Source organism: Danio aesculapii, chromosome 11 (assembly GCF_903798145.1).
Source record: "Danio aesculapii chromosome 11, fDanAes4.1, whole genome shotgun sequence".
NCBI lineage: Eukaryota > Metazoa > Chordata > Actinopteri > Cypriniformes > Danionidae > Danio > Danio aesculapii.
The window spans coordinates 15,403,645-15,417,453 of NC_079445.1; the positions used below are offsets into that span (position 1 = coordinate 15,403,645).

Below are 13,809 nucleotides of genomic sequence, written 5' to 3' on the forward strand. Positions count from 1 at the left end.
CACTGTAAAATACGATATGGTAAAAAGACAAGACAACAAATGGTTTCTGTTACTTTAACTTATTTTAATAAGTTAATCAGGTTTCAACTGCATTTCTGAAGTTATTCTAAGTTTAACTTAATGGGTGCTATCATACACATGGCACAATAAGGCACAATACGTGTTTGGCGCGATTTGTTGCTATTTTCAGACCAGTGCAGCTCTCATTTTCACGTTTTGCACCATGTTGTTTAAATGGCAAATCAATTTGTGCCCCTTTGTGGGCTCATGGGTCTGCTGGTCTATATAAAGGAGGTGTGTTTAGGCGCATTGTTGGCATGTTGCTATTTTGAAGAACTGGAATAGACTGTGCCATTGGCCAAGTAAAAGCTGATCTGAAGTCCAGCGCAGAGCACGTTAGTAATGTGCCTATGCAGGTCCAAAACGCTTACATGTTGCTTAATACACACAGGATGCACAGAAATACACAAATATCACATATGAAAAAAATTAAAGGATTAAAATGTTACAAAAATTATTATTTTCTACATAAATATAAAAACCAGTGCTTCCATGCCTTTATGTCTGGTGGCTTTTTTCAGTTTATTCGTGACAACTTGCATTTGTATAATGTTGTTGTTGTTGTTGTTGTTGTCGTTGTCGTCGTCGTCGATGTTATAATTATTATTATTTATTAAGTGCATATTTGTTTTAATAAAAACAAGTTTAGATTAGTTTACCTGTCAGGTTTTGGAGACATACTGTATGCATCACTATATGGGGCCTAAGAATAGGACGTGTGTTTGGATATAACTAGCTTTGTGCTTAACAAATGAAATTAAATATGTAGGCTAATGGATGTCTTCAGTGGAGTGCATACAACACTATTTCCTTTTCCATGAAAGTAAAGAGTAAAATAAAGAGAAAAAGAAAGTACAGAGACCAAATGGAGGAGGCTCGTTCTTTATCCTCGTGCTGCAGATTATCTGTTTAACTGTTTTCTTGCTAGTGAAGCGTTCAGTTTTTTCACTTAGAAATTCTGCCATGTAAATAGCAAATGTGCCATGGCGCGATGCAGCTGACTTTTAAAGGGAATGTGAGATGAGACTTTATGCACATTATGCTCAAATCACACCCATAACTCATTAAGAGAATAAGCTCAACCCTGTTAGACCATGCACCTGGGCGCAAAGCATATTTTTCCGTTCTTTAAAAAGCAAAAGTGTATTTGGACATTAGATCTAAATCTAGATCGTTAAAATAGAGCCCAATGTGTTTAGTCCATTTAGAGATGACTAAGTTTTATTGATTCAATTAAACAAATTTAAGGCAGCAGCAATGTTTTACAGTGTATATTACATTATTTTTTAACCTACGAGTTGCATGCGAGTATAACCCATTCATATATTTTGAGTCATCATGAGAATGTTTTAGGAAAACGGTTTTGTTTTTGTCAAATATTACATGTCTTTTTTTTTTTTTTTTTTTTTTTTTTCAAAGAAAGGCTCTATGTCTACAGAGTATTACTGCTGGGGGAAGAAAAATCTTGAGATTAATGACAGAACTTGATATTTTATGTAAAGATGAAATCAGACCATTCACAGAATTATGTGTTGTGTGTTTTTATAAAAACATTACCACTGCCCAACTTTTGTTTCTTGTGTAAATTAGATGTTTTCTACATTGGGACCACTCATAGTGTCGTCAATCTAAGCTGCACTTCACTCCCATGAAAATGTTTGTGTAAAGATTCATCAAGACCGTCAATCTAGAGGCAAATCCAAACACAGCCCACTTTGACATAAACACCAATTAGACCTGGTCCAGTCAAGGAGCTTTTGTGTGTCTAGTTGTGGCTTCCATAAGTTTCCACTGTTGAGGAATTTAGTTCCTGAGGCATGTGTTCCAGCAGCCATGCCAAAACCCCACAATACATCCACACAGCCATTGAAAATACTGAGATTTCTTGCAGATGCCTCTCATATCTTGCACAATTAGATTTACCCACACTTATAACCATGATCAGACATGCATTGAGAGTTTTGCTTCATATGCAGAGGAATTTACATTTAGTCATTTAGCAGACGCTTTTATTCAAAGCGACTTACAAATGAGGACAAGGAAGCAATTTACACAACTATAAGAGCAACAGTGAATAAGTGCAGTAGGCAAGTTTCAGGTGTGTAAAGTCTAAGAAGCAAAGCATTAGTAATGTAATTTTTTATTTTTTTTGAGAGAGTACAGTTAGTGGTATAGCCAGAGAGGCAGTTGCAGATTAGGAAGGAAAGTGGAGACTAAATAGTTGAGTTTTTAGTCGTTACTAGTCATTTTTAGTCGTTTAGTCGAATTGATCTTTTTTACACTTAACAGTGGAACTGGTGGAATTCTATAACCTCTAGAATAGATAGCCATAGTAATCATCAGTGTTGGGGAAAGTTACTTTTGAAAATAATTCAATACAATATAGAGTTACTTCCCAAAAAGTTAACTAGTTGTATTACTTAGTTACTTTTTATGATAATGTGTTACATTACTTTTGAGTTACTTTTGCGTAACTCATTACCTGGCTGAGGCTTGATCTCTTTCAGAACTGGTTTCATTTTTATTTCTTTTTTAAAGCGGAGCTACAATTACCAATGCACTGTATAACCTACACCTACATTTACCTTTTAAAAACACATCAAATAATAATGATTTAGAATAAAGTTATCTGAGAACTTCCTGACCGCAGAGCTCTACATGCCATATATACACATGATTGAAAGTTTAAAGCAATGTGTTTGCTACTTTTGTAGTATTTGTCTCAAGTTAAATCACTGTCACTGTTCTTTTTCTACGATGCATTCAACATAATTAACACTTTCTCTCAATAGCTATGTTGGATATGGATATGCGCATAAAAAATCGTTGATGGAAACGCCAAGATGCGCATATATTTTAAAAATGCGCATAAAAAATGTATGTGTATAACTTGAGTAGGATAAACATTTTATTCGATAAGAAAAGATGCGCATAACCTATGATGGAAACTCTTTTACCAGGCAAATTCCAGTATGCGCATTGAAAAAGGTCCTGTGATTATTTTTTAAATTTTTTTTAAAGGGAGATCATGTGGTGATAAAAATGTGTGTGAATGGACTAAGCAGGCTAAGCACATTGTAAAACATCTGAAATGTTGTTCTGGTCATTGTAAAATGCCTTAACCATTTCATTATTAGTGTTATTATTTTATTAATTACCTCCAGAACTGTCAAGAGCGTCTGCGTCTCATGGCTTCAAACACCACCAGGCATTCATTGCGTGTCGCAATCATCTGCTAAGACGCATGTCATTTATTAAATTAAGAAAAGAATTCTCCTACTCCTACTGCAGCAAATTTCACATTTACTTTTGATATTTGGCGCCATAATCAGGAAGTGACGATTTTATTTTCTTTGAATCGTGGATGGAAACGCTGCGTCATATTTACATTTGAAGCTTCTACTGAGATGTTAAAATTAAGCGTTGAATGTCTGTCATTATATTTTATGATATCTTAAAAATACAATTTGTTTTTGTAATATGGCCTATAGATGTGTACGAGTTACGAGACCACCCCACCAAAAGATAACAATGTTGAAATGAAATATAAACACATTTAGAAAAATTCACCAAGGTACCATATATGGGTTTTATTTTAACAGTTATTAAATTACACAATGTAAATACTGTCATAATGGCTGCCTATGTAGTTGTTGTGATAAGGCCCAATATACTTGAACGAATTGGTGTGACGTGATTTTGAAAAAAAAAAAAAATCAGGCCAAAACTAAGTTTGTTTAGAGTTTCGGGAGTTTGGAGTTGGTATGATATAGACTCTGTGGCCTTGGAAATCTTCGTTCTATCTGCAATTTTCTTCTTCGACAAATTTTGTTTACTCTGTTAAAGTCTGACATCAGTGATAAAAAATAAAAAAACACTAAAAAATCTTTGTGGTAGACTAGTGATGTCTTTTATTTATTAAAATCCATTATAACCCTGTATCAGGTGAAGAACCTCATGGTAAATTCGTTGACGTTTTTTTTTTTTTTGACATGATAGAAGTTCAGAAATCTTGCAAAAACCTCAGTATCACTACAGGGAATTTTCAATGAGTGACCTATAATGGCTTGAAGGTCCTATGGAGTGCTTTTTAAAATATGCATATTTTTTGGATGTTTGATGTAATTTCAACCAAAACACAATAAGAGGGTGGGACATAGAGTAGCTCCTCCTCTTTTTTATTTATTTATTTATTTTTTTAACCAACCAATAGCGTTTTGTTTTATCACCACTCTGCCAGTAAGACTGGTTGAGCTCAAGCGCATCAAATAAAAAGCAAATGAGAACCGTAGGGGCATATCAAAGGCTAAAAAGGATTTGAATGGCTATATGATTTGATGAGAAACTGCAGTATGAATTGGCATGAATAAAACCGTTGATCCAGAAGTGGCAAACTACAAGCTTTACGTGTTACATGTTTTATATCTTCTAAACGCACAAATTTGTCACCGTGTGCACTAGCTTATAGATATCTTAAAAACTAACAATACTGATACTAGCATCTAAAAAATGTATTTTAATTTCATGGGATCTTTAAATCTACACATCTAATTGAAGGTTGATTAAGCTTAGATGTCATTTATTGTGCATGATTATTAACTTATTATGGTATTATGTTTGAAGAGATGGAACAGGCATTAGTTTACTTTCCGGAGTTGTTGTGTTGTTGATTGGGGACAGTTCATCAGATCATCTGAAACAAGGTAGCATATCATCAATTGGTGCAATCAGCTCATGAACATGTAATATGTAAATATAGGAAAAAGAAATGTTATCCATTTGAGTAAAGTATGTGTAAAGACATGAAATGTGCTGGGCGGTTAATAAAAGTGTTTTTCTAATTTTTTTTTTTTCTTTTTTTTCTCCCTTTTCATGTGCATTTTGTCAGTAAAGCCGGTTCTAGTAAACATCTAGCTAGTGTTTTCAGGCAAAGCAGCATTTAATACACAGAGTCTTAGTTTACTGACAATTTATGAAAAATGGCATTCGAAATTGATTTAATTGGGTTATGACTTGGCTATTATCACAGAATGATTATCTTTATTTTCCATTCAAAGATGCAAATTATTTATGCGCATAACTGGATTATCGCATATAAGATATGAGAATAAAGCACCATTTCCATCCAAGTAGTCTAAGAGAACAAAATAGTCCCATCCTGATTCCTGGCGCCAAATGTCAAAAGTAAAAATGCAATTTGCTGTTAGGAGAAGCTGCGTGAAGCTTTTAATAATAATAGTAATACATTTTATTTATAATGCACTTTTCTGAAACTCAAAGTGCTTAAAAAACAGTAATAAACATTAAAGCACAATAAAGCAATAAAGAAACAATAACAATAATAAAAAAGTCACAAATTAAAAATAGTCCTAAAAAGATGAGTTTTTAGTAGCCTTTCTTTATTTAATGAATGACTTGCGCATCGGAAGGCAGTATGCTGACACGCAATGAACACGTGTTGTCGTTTGAAGGCGGCAGATGCGGAGCACAGATGTTCTTAACAATTCTGGAGGCAATTAATAATATAATAAGGCTAATACTGGCGTTTTAGAACAGCCAAAACATTTCAGATGATTTACAATATGGTCAGCCTGCTGATTTGTCCATTCACACACATTTTTATCATCACATGATCTCTTATACGAAAATCACATGACCTTTTTTTTAATGCACATACTGAAATTTGTTCGGTTAAGGTGTTTCCATTGTAGTTTATGTGCATCTTTTCTTAGCGAATAAACATTTTATCTTACTATTTTATCTTTTACTCTTTTTGAAAATGCGCATAAAAAAAATGTATGTGCATCATGGTGTTTCCATCAAACGTTTTTTTATGCGCATATCCAAAATGCACATAAAAATGTGTGGAGGGAAACGTAGCTATTGACAGCTCCTCTGTGAAATGTGTAGTAAATAAAAATATGAAAATACAAAATATAATAGCATTTTACTTCAAAATCACCATAACTTTAATTTAGTGTTTAAAATAAATTCTGTGTTATAATAGTCATGTAGTCATGTGTTTATTAGTCATGTTGAATCAATGAAAGCAGTATTTAATGCAACTGGATTTTCTGAGATTTTTTTTCTTCATGGGTGTTTGTTTTGAGTTTCTGCGTAAGAGCACCCTCTGAGATTTACTACTGATTACACAACCGTGCTTCCCTGACAAGATGTGCATGACAATCTTTTCAAAAAATGAAGAAAGAAAAAAACGCACTGCCCAAAGCATTCGCTTTTAACACATCATGGAGATTCATGAGTAAATGTTTACGGTAAAAAAAAAAAAAAAAAACGTTTGCTCGCATGGGCACATTCATCCAACGGTTGCCAATTTGTACATTTGTGACATTTTTACTGGCATGTTCTATATTAGTCATTACACTGAATCATTAAATGGTTCTATTAAACTATCAATCATTAATTTTTACAATCCAACAAGCCTTTTATTTACAGTAAAAACTTTTATCTTTGGGTGTGGAAACTAGTGTTTGAGTGGCATTTGCACATTCTGTCTAGTTGGTTAGTTGACGATGTACCTCTGAAGCTTAATACTAGATGTAAGAGATTTTGTGTCATAACATTTTGCTGACTTATGTACAGTATTTACATCATGCATAATGTTTCAAAACATGTTAAAATTCATAGAAGTAATATATTTTAATCTTGACACAGACCGCCAAAACGGATAACATTACTTTTGTAAAAACAAAACTAATGCAAACATATCTTATTTTCTGATTTAGAGCTTAGTGAGACTCTATTCTTTCTTTGTTTAGAGGTAAAGATCGAAGTTTGAAATTACCAAATCAATTGTATGCTTTTAAAAATGCTGGGTTATTGTAATACAACAGTTTGGACAAACCCAACAATTGGTTAAAAATAAATAAATAAATTATTAAATTTAAACTGCACTTTTTTTTAAACCAATCATTTGTATGTTTTTAAAGATGATGGGTTGTGAAAAAAGTGAATTTTTAGACACTTTTGGACAAACCCAAAAAGTTATTTGGTTATTATTTTTAAAAATTACATTGAATGTTTTTGGTTGAAAATGGACAAACCCAACTGTTGGGTTAAAAAGTGAAATTGAATGATAATAAAAAATGTTTCTCTGTTGTTACACTCCATTGTTTTAGAGTGTGTGAGTGGAGAGGCCTGGATTTTTAAATTTTTTATATTGAACTTTATGCACAAGGAAATATATGATGTCACTTTTTGTGTCCAAAACCAGTTTGCCTTGTATTCTATTCCTTTGATCTTTAACTGATCTTCTTAAGAACAAGATCTCAAAAGTTCAGTGGATGAACTGAATGTTCAACATCCTTCACAACTGGTTTGAAGGCTTGAACACTCTGAGATAACAAAGCTCCAACTGGTTCTTGACTATTATAACTTTATTCTTTTATTTATACATTAATTATTATTTTTTATTGTTGTTGTTGTTGTTGTAGTTGTTGTTGTTGTTGTTATTATTATTATTAAATTTAATAAAATGTATTATTCATTTAGCTCAGTCCCTTTATTAATCTGGGGTCGCCACAGCGGAATGAACCGCCAAATTATCCAGCATATGTTTTACACAGTAGATTCCCTTCCAGCTGCAACCCATCACTGGAGAAACACCCATACACTCTCATTCACACACATACACTATGGACAATTTTAGCTTACCCAATTCACCTATACTCCATGTCTTTGGACTTGTGGTGGAAACTGGAGCACCCGGAGGAAACCCACGAAAAAGCGGGGAGAACATGCAAACTCCACACAGAAATGCCAACTGACCAAGCTGAGGCTCGAACCAGCGACCTTCTTGCTGTGAGGCGACAGCGCTACCTACTTTACCACCGCATCGCCAAATATATTATTATTAAACATTTATTATAATTATTATTATACAGTTTTTGTTGCTGTTGTTGATACTATTATTATTATTATTATTATTAATATTAATAATAATAATAATAATATTAATAAAATGTATTTTTATTAAACTATTATTATTATTATTATTATTATTATTATTATTATTAATACATTCATTCATTTTCCTTTGGCTTAGTTCCTTTATTAATCATACACTCTAATTCATACACATACACTACAGACAATTTAGCCTACCCAAATTACCTGTACCGCATGTCTTTGGACTTGTGGTGGAAAACGGAGCACCCAGAAGAAACCCACGCGAACACGGGGAGAACATGCAAACTCCACACAGAAATGCCAACTGACCCAGCTGGGAGTCGAATCATCGACCTTCTTGCTGTGATGCAACAGTGCTAACCACTGAGCCACAGTGTCGCCTATTATTATTATTATTATTATTATTATTAATAATTATATTTTTATTTGAATACATTTTATACTGCAAAGTCTAAAAGGAAACAATATTTTTCAGTAATGGTTGGTCACTTCTCAGGCACTTGTGTGCATGTTCAGTTGTCATTTCCCTTTACTGAACTCTGTGTTTCTCTAATCTTATCTCCAGTCTCCTGACTTCCAGTTGCAGATCAATACGATGCAGTAGTTTGAATTCTTACATTTTACTCACAAAGAACAAGAATGTTATCTCCTTTTTTATTTTTTACAATCACGCAGACTGCGATAGCAACTAGAAGGTGGTTTAACCTGAAGGCCGCAGTGCGTTTTCTGTAAATGTCACCTTGTGTGACGAAATACGCTCTGTGATTCCAATCAGCATCAGTAGAAACCCATCAGTCTGTGCCGTCCTCTATCATTACCATTTTAAATGACATCTGTGTGCCCCAGTCTAGGGTTTGTCTCTCTTTTTTTTAAACTTTGAAGTGGTGAGGACATTTTGGGTGCTGTTTAAGAGAAGTTTCCGGCCTGGCTTTTGAGCAGATGTTGGTTGTTGGTGAGTGAGCAAAGCCTTCGAAAGATAAAGATGGCGTTTCTTGCTATAGTTTTCCTTTAGATCAAGTCATTATTTTGGCCAATGAGAGTCATGCATGCTTGTGTATTTTAGATATCAGAAGGACAGTGGAGTCGTTGGGTCATATTTTTCCCACCTGATATGGGCACATCATTGTTCTACTCTGTTGTAAATGAGTAATTTACTGCTAATCTTATCTAAATGTATGGTTATAAAACTATATAATTCTATTCATGACTACTGAATGGGGTGGTGTACTGCTTTTGACCCTAAAGCCCTAAATATTTGACATTTTGTCTGTTTTATTGATCTGTTATGTGATTATTTTATAATATGTAACTGTCTTTAAATATTATTTGTAGATGTTTTTGTTTTATAGTTATTTAGATTAAACATTATATATATATATTTGTTTAAATAAAATTATTTATGATTAAATATTTATTTTATTTTTTCAAAAATATCAAATAAATATATATTGGTCTGTAAATACATTTTAGAAATTTGTATGTAAAACATGTATCGTTTATATCTATTTGAGCATCAATACAATAACAGTTATATTTGTATAACAAGTTTCTTTTATTATAATTATTATTTTTATATAATAAATAATACATTTTATAATACACACTTTATAATAATATAAAATATTTTTGTAAATGATTTGGTTTTATTTAGTCTATATAGTTGTTTAAAACATAATTATTTATGATCGAATCTTTGTTTTATTTGACTAAAAATATATACATCATTCATTCATTTTCTTTTCGACTTTTATTTCTAGTCCCTTTATTAATAAGGGGTCGCCACAGTGGAATAAACCGCCAACATATGTTTTACACAGTGGATGCCCTTCCAGCTGCAACCCATCAATGGGAAACACCCATACACACTCATTCACACACATACACAACGGACAATTTAGCGTACCGAATTCACCTATAGCAATGTAATGTAATGTGTGTATTTATATAGCGCACTTATTGTGTATGGCCATACACTTAAAGTGCTTCACAATCATAAGGGGGGATATCTCTCCACACTATGGCATCCACAGGACAACTGCGCCAGTGTGCTCACCATACACCAGCTATAGGTGGATTGGAGAGAAAGTGATAGAGCCAATTCGGTGGATGGGGATGTTCATGTTCGTAAGGGCCGATTGAGGGACATTGGCCAGGACACCAGGGTTACCTTTACAAGAAGTGTCATGGGATTTTTAATGACCACAGAGAGTCAGGACCTCGGTTTAAAATTTCATCTGAAAGACGGCAATCACTGACAGTATGGTGTCCCCTTCCCTTTTCTGGGGCATTTGGACTCACACAGACCACAGGTTGAGCGCTCTCTGCTGGACTATCTAGCATCACTTCCAACAGCAATCTAATTTTCCCAAGTGGTCTCCTATCCAGGTACTAACCAGGCTCAGCCCTGCTTGGCTTCACTGAGTAACCGGTCTTGGGCTGCAGGGCATGGGCTTCACTTTTGCTATTTTAAGGACGGAAAAATACACTCTGCGCCGCGGTGCATGGTCTAACAAGGTTGTGCTTATTCTCTTAAGTTATGGGTGTGTTTTGAGCATAACGTGCATTAAACCAATCAGAGTCTCATCTCACATTCCCTTTAAGAATCAGTAGCGTCGCGCCATGGCCGATTTGCTATTTACATGGCGAACTTTGTAAGTGGAAAAACTGAATGCTTCACTAGCGAGAAAACGGTTAAACAGATCATCTGCAGTGAAAGGATAAAACATGAGCCTCCTCCATTCGGCCTCTTTACTTTCTATTTATTTTACTTTTACTCTTTTACTTTTGTGGATAAGGAAACAATGTTATACGCAGAACTATTTCAAAGTTCAGTTCCAATTTCCAGCAAATGAACAGATGAACAATAATAATGAAGTGTGATCAAAAAACTGAGTTATATTCAAACACATGTCCTATTCTTATGCCCTAAAGGGTGATGTATACGTCTCCAAAACCTGACAGATGGATAAAATCAAACTTGTTTTTATTAAAACAAATATAAATATACATATAATAATTTCACATTGTCATTATGGGGTTTTGTGTGTAGAATGTTGAGGAAATAAATTAATTGAATCCATTTTGGAATAAGGCTGTAACATTAAAAAAATGAGGAAAAATTTAAGTGCTATGAATACTTTTCAGACGCACTGTATATGGTTCCTCCGCAGTTGCCTTTTTTTATTTTTATTGTTGTTGTTGTTGTTTATGAACTGGATCTGCCTCTCTCTTATGTCTGTTCAATGAGGAAAGAGCCATGGTAAATTTTTTACACCTTTTCCATGTGTTAATCTTTAACATTCAGTTAGTGAATACGCTGAGAATGTGTAGCGAGTTTGCTGCAGTTTTTATGTTCCACATGAAATCCCTTCCTTCGTAGCTTTTCTTTAGGAAGTTCTTTTGTTTAAAAAAGAAAGAGTTCAAACACCCCAGCGCGACACACCTGAACCCCTCCTGTGTTTACCCAGAGTTCAGTTGGGACACAGATGTCTGATAAGAGCAGCCTGCACTTCCTCTCTCTGTGGATGAATCCATTATTTGATGTGTTTATAGCGTCAAAGCTCAAGCATTGATGTATTCATTGGTGGAGGTGACCGAGCATTTGATGAAGGTGAAGGAAGTATGACCTCATTACTCCTCCTGTAGCCACACCCCCACACATCACACCATACCGGCCTTCAGGAGGAAAAACACAGGGAGGCGGGAAACACACAGAGGGAAAATGACAAAGACTTTGAGTTTAGAGTAGATAAGAAAATAAAAAAACAGGAATGCAATGTTTGGCTTTTTGGCTGATGTTAGTGATTTTTCTTGGAGACATTTTTTATTTGGTATACAGTAGTCAGCATTGAAGTGAATCTTAAAGGTTTTTAAATATTGTCCTAAGAGAAGAATGGATGTTGTTCAATAGTTTCAGGACAACATTTATGTTGAAATGTTGACTATATATGACAACTGTGTGTAAAATATTTGTGTAAATTTATCTTCATTTAATGATCAAGGACATGTTAAATAGTTGAAATGAAATGAGTTCAAATAAATGATAATTGTAAAATAGATTTCATTTAAAATGAATGCTGTAGTTTCATTGAAGTTTCTTTTTTCTTTTCATTTTTCTTTCCTTTTTACTTTGTTTCTTTATTTTCTTTTATTTTTTTGTTCATTCTAGCTTTTGTCTTTCTTTTCTTTTTTTCTTTTTTTATTATTCTTTCTTTCATTATATCATTTCTTTCCTTTTATTCTTTCTTATTTTTTTCTCTTTTCTTCTTTTTTATTATTCTTTCTTCTTTTTTTTTCTTTTTAGTTTCTTAATTTTCTTTCTTTTTTCTTTTTATTAGTGTTTCCTTTTTATTAATTTTTTATTTTCTTTCTTTTTTTATTTTTTATTTTTATTGATGTTACTTTCTTTTAATTATTTCTTTTTATTCTCTTTCTCTTTTTTCTTTTTTTCTTTATCTTATTATTTTTTCATTCTTTCACCCTTTTTTCTTCTTTCTTTATTTTCTTTTTTCTTTCATTTTTTTATTTCTTCTTTTTATTATTATTTTCTTTTACTATTCTCTTTCTTATTATTTTTTCATTCTTCTTCTTCTTCTTCTTCTTCTTATTATTATTATTATTATTATTATTATTATTATTATTATCTCTTCTTATTATCTCTTCTTATTTTTTCTTTTTATTATTGTTTGTTTGTTTCTTTTTTATTATTCTTTCCATTTATTTTTTCTTAATTTGTTTCTTTTTCTTTCTTTTATTCTTTTCATTCTTTTTTCTATTTTCTTTTTCTTTATTTGTTTTCTTTTTTTAAATGTATTTTTATATATTCTTTCTTTCTTTTTATTATTCTTTCTTTCTTTCTTTATTTTTATTCTTATTTTTTAAATTAAATTTTTTCCTTTTTTATTCTTTCTTTTTATTTCTCTTCTTATTTCTTAGTCAGTACTAACATACGACGCACACACCTGCATTGCGAGCTGTGAATGCACGCGAAGTTATCAAAACATTAAACTTGAATTTTTTTTATATCCTACACATGAAAGAGAAAAGAGCAGGAAGAAAAACTCAGTCGTGAAGAAATTCTTATTTTAATTTCATAGTTAAAATTAACACAAAATACTCCTTGAAAGAAAATTAAACTCTTCTTTCATAAACCAAAATAAAAATGCACAATTTGGGAGGAAATTAAGGCTGTGAGTAGAAGGAGATCATTTTTCATTATGATCAAACTAATCTCGTCATCATGTCTTTTATACATGGTGGAGGCTGCTGTAAATATTTAGTTGTAACGTTGTGTTACGTTTAAACTAAGTTCAGTGCTGCAACACAAAAATATTTAGTAGTGTGTAAGTTATAACTTAGTGTCCCTTTAAGTCACAACTAGGCTATGTTTTATCTTACATGCTGCTGGTGCAACTGGCCCCTGATCACTAACAGCTCCTTTGTGTAATTGTGTGCATAGCCTCTTGTTGAATCGCTGAATGCTTTCTCAATTGTCGGTCGCTTTGGATAAAAAGTTTCTGCTAAAAGACCAAAATGTAAATTTAATTGAACCGCAAATAAACATATTATAATTTCTGAACAATCTTGTGACCCTGAAGACTGGAGTAATGATGCTCACATTCTGAGCTCTGAATCACAGGAATAAATAAATTTTTAAACTACACATTCACTTAGACATTTTTTTTAAATTGTTATAATATTTCATAATTTTACAGTTTTAGCTGTATTTTTGATAACATAAATGCAGCTTTGTTGACTAGAAAACATTTTATTATATATTTTAGATTATTTTTTTTGATCAAGCATTTAACGTGTTTGTGT

At 32.7% G+C, this 13,809-nt stretch overlaps 1 protein-coding gene across 5 annotated transcripts in view; it reads left to right on the forward strand.

Annotated features, from left to right (window-relative positions):
* The window catches only part of elovl1b (ELOVL fatty acid elongase 1b), a 62,514-nt gene that overhangs the window by 30,411 nt on the left and 18,294 nt on the right, over positions 1-13,809 (forward strand). The gene's annotated exons all lie outside the window — the stretch shown is intronic.